We start from the raw sequence: 9,594 nt of genomic DNA on the forward strand, positions 1-9,594 counted from the left end.
TTTTTATTTTTGGCGGAACTGGGGATTGAACTCAGATCCTTGCATTTGCCAGTCAAGCGCTTATCCTACTGAGCCATCTCCCCAGCCCCTTCTTATAACTTTTTAAACCAATTTTATATGCTTATACCTGGTAATAAACAACTAATTTGAAAACATTATGCAATATAACAACCGTTGTTGAATTACTATGATTTTGTTTAAATTTTGCATCATTGCTAAAGTTTAACTATTTTCTGTATTGTTCTTAAAAAATTTATAAAACAGGTTTTCCACATGCTGAATACTAAAACTATAGTAGACTGATGTCTATCACCATGCACTACAGTCAAAATGGATCAAAGATCTAAATATTAAAACAGAAACACTAGGTTTATGGAAGAAAATACAGGTATAAATTTTGAAGACATAGGCTAGGTTTTCATAAACAAAACCCAGACTACATGGAAAATATTACAAAGAATAAACAAATGGGATCTTACCTTATTAAAAAGCCTTTGAACAACAATAGAAACAAACAACAGAGTAAAGACAAACTAGGAAAAAAAATTAGTAGCTGTTCCTCAGGAAAAAAGACTAATAGCTACAATACATAAAGCACTAAAGAAAAAAAAATTCAGACCTCTCAAATTAAAGTCCCATTCAAATATTGGCATTAAAATGAATAGACACTTCCTCAGATGCAGAAGTAGAAATGCAAATAAGTATTCAAAAAATGTCTATTATCACTGGTCATTAGAAAGATGGAAATTAAAACAACACATAAATTTCATCTCAATCCACAGTGAACAGCTATCATCAAGAAATCAATAACAAATGCTGGCAGGGCAGCGGGAAAAATAACTCTTCTCTACTATTGGTATAAGTATAGACTGGTGCCTGCACTATGGAAATCAGTATGCAGATTTCTCAGCAAACTAAAATTATAGGTTCTATTTGACCCAGCTATTCCCAGAAAAATTTAAAACATCATGCCACAGCAACATATGTACACCTATGTTTATAACAGCACAATTTGTTATAGCCAAATCTTGGAAACAACCCAAATACTCACCAACCAAGGAATGGATAAAAATATGTGAAAAAATATATATATATATTTGAGTACAACTTAACTATAAAGAAGGATAATGTTGACACTTTCATTGGTAAATGCGTATAACATGAAATCATAATCTTAAATGAAATAAATAAGACTCACATGTGTAAACACTACCTTGTCTCAGTAAATCAGAACTAAAATATACAACAAGTACTTTGAATTAGAAAGAAAATATTCAAAAGAAAATAAGAACTGTGATTGGGGAAGGAGGAAAGGAAGGGAAATAGAAAAAATACACGCAAGTTAGTTAAAATAGTTATAAGCTAGTTTATCTTAGTTTATTGAAAAGGAATTTTGTACTAATATTGATGGACAATATTTTACACCTCTGTCTTGTACCCTGACTAACTACTATGACTATGTCATGTATTAATTATGGTTACTCTATTAGCTTGTTTTAAAACTGTTTTTTGTTGATTTTATTTTTGTTTTTTTTCTCTTTAAAATAAAATTTATAAAAATAAATGACTATGCTTCAAAGTATATGCTATAAAAGGGTCATAGGGACAAAATTATAATGCACTAAGAAAGCAAGATCACTTCTTTAAAAACTGTTTTTCTGGTTTTAAGAAAATTTCTCACATCTTAGAGGGAGTATTCTACCGAATAAGAGAGAGATACCATGCCAGTGATGACAGATAATACACAGACTAAGCAAAATGAAATAAATTATGTAGCACTACTTTGGCCAGGGCAACTCAAGTTACCTCTAAAATACATGCATATGAAATAGCTCAAATTGCCCTGCAGTTCACAGCATCTTTTAATATCTTGTAAGGTGCTAACTTTAAGTGCTTACTAACAAAGATATAGTAAGTTCTTAAAACTTCTCTGTTTCAATGGCTGTCATATGTGAGCACAGCCTCTGGCTTTGCCTAACCAATCAGAGGATAGCAAGGGAAGGAGGAAGGGAAAGAACACACAGATGTTGAAAGGAATGACCAACTTACTGGACGCTTTTTTGCAGTATAACATTAAATGAAGAGTATAAAAGAAAAAAAATAGTAGTACTCTATAATTACAATATAATTACATTATATTGTGTTCAGTATAAATTTCCTTGCAAAAAAACAAATTCTGAACATACCCCAAATCAGTGAATGTTGGCAGTCATGTTAAGATGTTATTCATACTGTATTTTAAGGTATTTACATTATTTCAATCTCAAACTTTCTAAAGTGCAGAGTAAAATGTTGACCCACCAACCTCATCTTCAGCATCTTGGTACTTTCTTCTAAGAGAACAACATATCAATTTCCTGTGTATATTACTAGCCATATTATATTAAAACAAAAGCATGTATGCTTTCATATAATCTTTATACATGTAAAGTTAATGTGTGTGGACATATACTTGTCTGTCAGTTTTGTATTTTGTACATAATCATATCATGTTTTGGACCTTCCCATTCCCAATACATTTTTGAGATTTTCCAATATTAATACCTGTATATCTCTCATACATCTTATCTTATTCTTTCTAGTTTTCTCTACTTCATTCATTTAGGATTGATAAACAGCATACTATGCAATATGGAACCATAGCCCTATTTGCAAACATTTGAATGCCTGTAATCTTTGTCCCTAACCAGTGAAGATCTGATGAATTACCTCTTACATACACACATCACTTAACAGTATGCAGCAAATGTGAATGTTCTGGGTGAAAGGATACATGAATTTATGATATAGATAATCACTGTCAATTTTGCCTACACAGAGATGTATAAGGTTACAATCCAAATGCAATGAATGATGTTATCTATAGACATGAAAGCAGTTTTTTGTTTTTGCTTTGGTTTTCTGCTGAACATGAAACCCGGATCTCCATGCATGCAAAGAAAGTGCACCACCACTACATCATGTCCTAGGCCCCAGAACAGCTTTATCGTTTAGATTTTGAGTATTTGAGCAGATTTCAATTTGTAATTTTTTTCATTTATTGCTTATGAGCCTTGGCTCATTTATTGCTTAAGAACCTTGGCTCATTTAGTGCTTTGTTTATTTTTCTCTTATACAGGTGATCTTTGTTCTATTTTGGTAGAATTATTACTTTACAGAAATTAACTTACAGATGTGATAAAACATTCCAAAAATCATTGTCCCCGGGGAATTGCACTTTTCAACTTGTTTCTGATGTCTCTTGCCATGAAAACATTGAAAATGTAGTGAAATTTATCAAAATTTTCTTTAATAGTTACTAGAAACAAGGTCACAGTTGTGAAGACTACTCTGCTCATTTATTCTGCTTTAATGTATTTACTGTGTATTCCACAAAAAGCAAAAGTATACAGGTCAAATGCCATTATTACATAATAATATAATTGATAAATTTTTATACAACAAAGTCTTCTAAGATCTCACTGATTAATAATTTATTTTCAGCATAATTTGAATTAATGCAATTATAGTGTCATAAAAATGGAGAAAATGTCTCAATTTCCATGGAACCATAATATTTTTGATGTTCTGATTTTCTCTTTACTTTTGAAATTACGTGAGCAATGAACATTTTCTTGAGAGAATATGGATCAATCAAGTCAATTCAGAAATCCCTGGGAATTTCACAAGTAGCATCACAACAATTATATACCTTCCTTTCCTGTTTTGTTCTGGTGTACATATATAGGCAAATTTTAATTTAAAAATGTAATTTGATCATTCTTTTTAACACTGTAATACAGCAAATTTCTGTGCCAAAAACCATATGACTCTAGACTTATTTTAACTTCTAGCTCATCAGCACTAAGAAAATGAAAAATTTCTACCATTAAATAAAAGTTATTTGAAAAAGGTGAAATTTACTAATTTATCTTTCCCTATCATTACAGAAAGCTACAAAGCTATTGCTTACTGTGATAAATGGTGTGTATTAGTGGAATCATAAACTATAAGGGTTTAATGTTATTTTAAAAGATACTGCCAATAGAAATGCAAGAAATAAAAATGGAAGCACCATGCCTTTCTGCCCTTTCTATTAAGAAGGCATTAAGAGGAAAGCTAATCACTGTGTGTAAGGCTAGGGACAATGAAACTAATACAGACCTGGTCTGTACTTATACAAATGTTACAACCTCTAATGATGACTTCCTAGCTTGCTCATTTTAACTTTTTCTAAAAGCAAGTATACTGCAGTACCTCCTTCTTTGAGTACATATCCTTGCATATGTACTGTTCACCTGTTGTGCAGAGATTATTAAATACTTGGAATGTATGGACTGACGCTGAGCAACAAGCTAAACCCAGAAAAGCAGGCACCAACTAGGCACATGCCTATCCCCATGGCCACGGCAATACCAGCTATGGTGCTGTTCATGCCCTCACATCTTTACTAACCTTTGATGGGGTAAAATGGCAATCTAACTTTCGTATTGTGTTTTGATAAACAATTTTAAAAATTAAATCCCTATCATCTATAATGCAAGAAATACAAACTCTTTATCATACTAAGCAACAGGCTAGTGACCAACTCAAAGGCTAGGGATGAGGAAATTAATAATATTTATCCTTTCCCAGGTGACACTTACTGAATGATATTACTTTTTGTTTTCCTCGGGTGATACTAACTTCTAGTATTTATGTACAGCGGTTGTTTGGTCCTATAGTCTTTAAAAATACCCTGTGTAGGATAGCACTTATTTATGCTTTAGAGTCAAACAATGTTGTGATGGTGAAATTTGAGACTTAAAAGTATTACAGTAGCATTGGTAGCATGTACCTGCCATTTATAAATGACATGCATATGTCCAATTCAGATTTCAGGTGTTTCACGTATCAAAAACATTAGTGGAATCCTTGTACAGGAGCATCCCCGACTTTAAAAAGCTCCAGTATTTAAAAGCTACATGTTATAGGCAGACTGAAGAAAAACAGATTTGCAGAGGTAGTTTTAAAAAGATATGAATCTCAGGTTTTTTGGCAGCATAGTCTCTGTTAACACTACTTGCACGTGTGGGGAATTCTGCATCTAATTTTCAGCATCAAATGTTGAAGTTTAATTAAACACACACGCTCTGCTGTTTAAAGCCAGGAAAAAAAAAATACCCTCACTAGAAATAACACCCACTCTTATAACATGCCTATTCAAAACAACATTTTAAGAATAATTTTCAGAATATTTTCTTCCCCATTAAATGAAATGTAAACACTGCTTGCTTAATGAATGTAAGGGATTTGGTAAAAGAGGGGGAAAAAAGGCAATAATTTGCAAGCACTTGATGTCCATGAAAGAAGAGACTGCACAGACTAGAAATCGGAATATGCTCAAAAACACCAAGATAGCACTTTTGTGCACATTTTTCTAAATGAAATGTTTTTCATTTCTACAGTTCAGTAAATGAATTATAAGCCTCACTTCCATTGAGATCTGGAAAAATGGAGAATAGAAAATTTGAATGTTACTAAACAATTATGCTAAAAATAATCACTGTGACAAGTATAAACTTATTTTTCCAGGCAATTGCAAAGATAAAAGCAAACTTTAAATTTAAAAAACTGAAAAGGGTTGGAAGAAATTATTACTTCCATACTGTTCTCTAAACATATTCTTGAGTTTTGCACATTTGTGAACTGAAAGGAAATCACTGATTAAACAAGTAGTTTATTAAATGCCTAATATGTGCCCAGACATAAATACAGTACCTCAACTGTATTAGAGGCAACAGGCTGCTGTAATCTTTTGTATATTTTTTCTTTTTTAGTTTTCACCTAACATTATGTTCTGAAGATAGAACCCCATCATATGACGACACTACAGTTGATCCATCCACAAGTCAATGGGCACTTGAGTCACGTCCCAGTATTTTTTTCTATTTCACATAACAGTACTGTGGCAGTCTTGTAAACACATTTTGGTGCATAAGTGCAAGTTTTTCTAAGGTAATTGTTTTCAAACTATGGTTTCTAGAACCCTGGGGGCTCCCAGGCTCCTTCAGGTGCTCCAGGCATTGAAAACCAATTTATTAATACTACAAAAATATTATGTGCTCTGCACACTGCACTGTTGTTATATCAACCACATACAATCCAAGGCAGCTAAAATTTTAAGAACAATTGTACTGTGACAGTAAATTTTACCAGGAATCATGTATGCTTCACCAAAACAGACTCTTCAAGGCAGAGAACATATTGAGACCTGCAATGACAATAAAAGTCTTAAAATTTTTTAAGTCTCTCTGTGACGATGTCTTCACAACAAAAATCAAGTATCAAGCAGTCCCCTGAATGCACCATAATGATCCTACAGAAAAGCTTATACATGGTCAAGTTAAATTAGTTGCGGGTTTTTCTTCATGGAACACAATACTTTTCTTTTTGTGTACAGGGTCTCACTATGCAGCTCAGACTCCTAGTGATCCTCCTATTTCAGCCACCGCAGTGCTGGGATTGCAGGCATTCACCACCCCATCCAGACTCAGTCTCTGGCTCAGCATATCCGGGGAATGGGCCCGTGCAGCATGGGGTACCCGAATACTTTCTTAAAAGAGTTTAAAAAAATTATTTCATAAAACATGTATTTATCAGTTATTTGCTCTGAAATAAACAATGAGCTGCAACCACAGCTCAGTGGCTGAACATGTTCTTAGCATGCACAAGGTCAAAAATTTATTCACCATTACCACAAACATAAGGAGACTTTTAAAAAGAAATGATAGTATTTATGAAAAATGATGACATTTGTGCTTTTAAAGGAAAATGAGCTTTGAGAAACTTTCATCTGCCACTGTGAACTTTAAAGCCTAAATTTTTCAGATGAATGTTGATATAATTAATTTTATTTTTATTTTTTATTTATTCATTTTTTAAATTTTTTATTCATTTTAATGAGAAAAAATAGCAATGAGACAGTTTCAAAACAGGTTAGTAGGAAAGTTTCAATAATTAATACATTGCATATTGTTGTCTTCATAGTAGTTTTTCAGAGGACAAAATGCAGACATGATATCTTGTCTAAACAATATTAGTACAAAGTTTTCTTCTTATTGAACTAAGAGAAAGTAGCTGTATAACTATCCTATTTTATATACATACATATATATATATTTTCACTACAAAATGGTCTTTCATTTATATCCCCCATTTTGTTTTGTTTTGTCAGAGATGGGTGCTCCATTGCTGTTAGAGAAGCTGTATTTGGAGAAGTCTTTCAAGGACCTTTCCATAAGTGATGTCAGTTGAAATTTTGTAGGTACTTGAATTCAGCAAAATAACTCAATATAGTCCAACAGTTCATAATAGTAGTGGGTAATCCGCAGAACTGGCAATTGGCTGAAGTTGTTGAATTGAGCCTTTTACAGCTCGGCATATTAATGTGGCATTACTTTTTATACTATTGTCACCCTAGTGTAAGAACTCAAAAGAAGAAATAAAAAAAATTGAAAATTATAACACAGCTACATGGAAAGTGAGAACTTAAGGATTAAACAACAGAGAGAGAGAAAGGAGAAAGGTTAGGAAATATGGTAGGGGCAAAACCATACATTTATATAAACAAGATGGTTAAGGCAATGGTCATAGGAATCTCCATCAGGTTTTTGAGAATAGCAGTTCATGGGTAGAATTCTCACCCTTACTAACTATGTGCTGATATCTGTGAACTACGCAACTAAACTGAGGATAGCAATATATAATACTAAAACCATGCCTGAAATACCTATCATTTTGGTCTTCTCAATGTGTACTATTTCATTTTATTTATTTATTTGTTTGTTTATTTATTATGCTTTTCTGGTGGTGACGATCTCCCCACGAGAACATGCCTCTCACAAAAGATCTTCATCCCTCTCTGAAAGAGGAGAAGAGGTAGCACAAGAAAAAGCGCCTGGTGCAGAGCCCCATTCCTACTCCATGGATGTGAAGTGCCCAGGATGCTATAAAATCACCATGGTCTTTAGCCATGCACAGACAGTAGTTCTTTGTGTTGGCTGCTCCACTGTCCTGTGCCAGCCTACAAGAGGGAAAGCAAGGCTCACAGAAAGATGTTCCTTCAGGAGGAAGCAGCACTAACAGTACCCTCAATCAAGATGATTAGGAAGCCATCCCAATAAACACATTTTGGATATATAAAAAATAAATATATACTGTTTCTAATGTCATGTCAATTATTGCTATACTCTCTTTAATTTAAATGTCTGTAAAAAAATCAGGTAATAAAAGAAAAAAAGCGACAAGAAATAGAACTGTCCTGCTACAATACTGTATATGGTTTGATTTCTAAATTTCTGTGTAAAAACGTGTAATTTTTTCACATTCTATAGGAATTTAAAGTTTAGAATATCCATGATTGTTGTTGTTGGAAAATTGCAGTTCCACGTTATGTCTAAGGCATTTCATATTCAGACAGCTAGTGATGTGAAGCTCAACTGCCTCTGTTACGTGGTAATATCATTAAGCTTCTCTTCTGGATGTTTAACAACTAAAGTTTGCAGATCAAACACGAGATAAAAAAGGGAATACAAGGATAGCCAATATTTTGGGCCTATCCTTCAAGGTCAGTGAGGACTCAGGACATAAGAGAACCTGTGCTGTGACATCCTGTAACTCAGTGGTGTCCCAAATTTTCTGATCAGGGAGATTATGGGGCCACAGAAGAAAGTGATCAACGATGTATGGTTTGCCTAAGGAGAGTCACCTAGAGAGAAAATATTCTTTCAGGCTTTCAGAGAGCAAAGTGGTCAAGCCATGGCTGTGACTCATCCACATGGCTGACACTGACAAAAGATCTGCAAAGTGCTCTACACAGATTCAAGGTAAATCCTGAGGGGCTATGAATGACCTGGTCAGATACAAAAGTTACACTTTTAGTTATATAGGTCTTGCTTTAACTTTGCCTTAACCATCCTGCAGAAAAGTATAGTCACAAGGTGTAATTAATTTTAACACTGTAGTATAAAATTTGTCAGTGTTTGCAAGATATATGTAACTCTGTAAATAAATATTTCACAATTACTGCCTGATATTACAAAACTACACAGGTAACAATAGGTACAAAATCAGACTAATTAGAAGAGAGACCATACAACTTTCCCACCATAGTTCAGATTCTATTTGCACCTGTTTAGGAGACCATGTTTATGAAGTTTGGGTATAGTATCAAAAAGAATGTCATTAATATCTGAAAGCTTATGAAATTATCCCTTCTACTGTCTTAGTTACTTTTCTCTTATTGTTGAGTCAAAGTACTAAACATCCAAGATTAAAGGAGAAAAGTTTATTTAGGTCAAAATTTGTAGAGGTTTGAGTCCCTAATCAGCTGGCTTCAAGGTGGGGTGGCACAAGGTAGAAGGCAACTGTTCATGATGGTGGAAGACAGCAAAAGCAACAACAGAAAAAAGGCAAAGGGGAGGAGCAAAGAGAATCCCCCTTTTCTTTCTTACATTGTATGCAGGCTCCCCACCCCAGGCTGGGTGTAGCACTCACACCATCCCAGTATTGGACCATGAACCCATCATTACCTCTGGAAGCCTGCCCACATAACTGCATGAGGCTTTGGGATGT

The 9,594-nt window shown here is 33.8% G+C and overlaps 1 pseudogene; it reads left to right on the forward strand.

The window, feature by feature from the left end:
- Nucleotides 1–7,852: 7,852 nt before the first annotated feature.
- Nucleotides 7,853–8,156, forward strand: LOC111818344 (annotated as a pseudogene).
- Nucleotides 8,157–9,594: the final 1,438 nt, after the last annotated feature.

The sequence above is a fragment of the Octodon degus genome, unplaced genomic scaffold, assembly GCF_000260255.1.
Source record: "Octodon degus isolate 3935 unplaced genomic scaffold, OctDeg1.0 scaffold00088, whole genome shotgun sequence".
Taxonomy (NCBI): Eukaryota; Metazoa; Chordata; class Mammalia; order Rodentia; family Octodontidae; genus Octodon; species Octodon degus.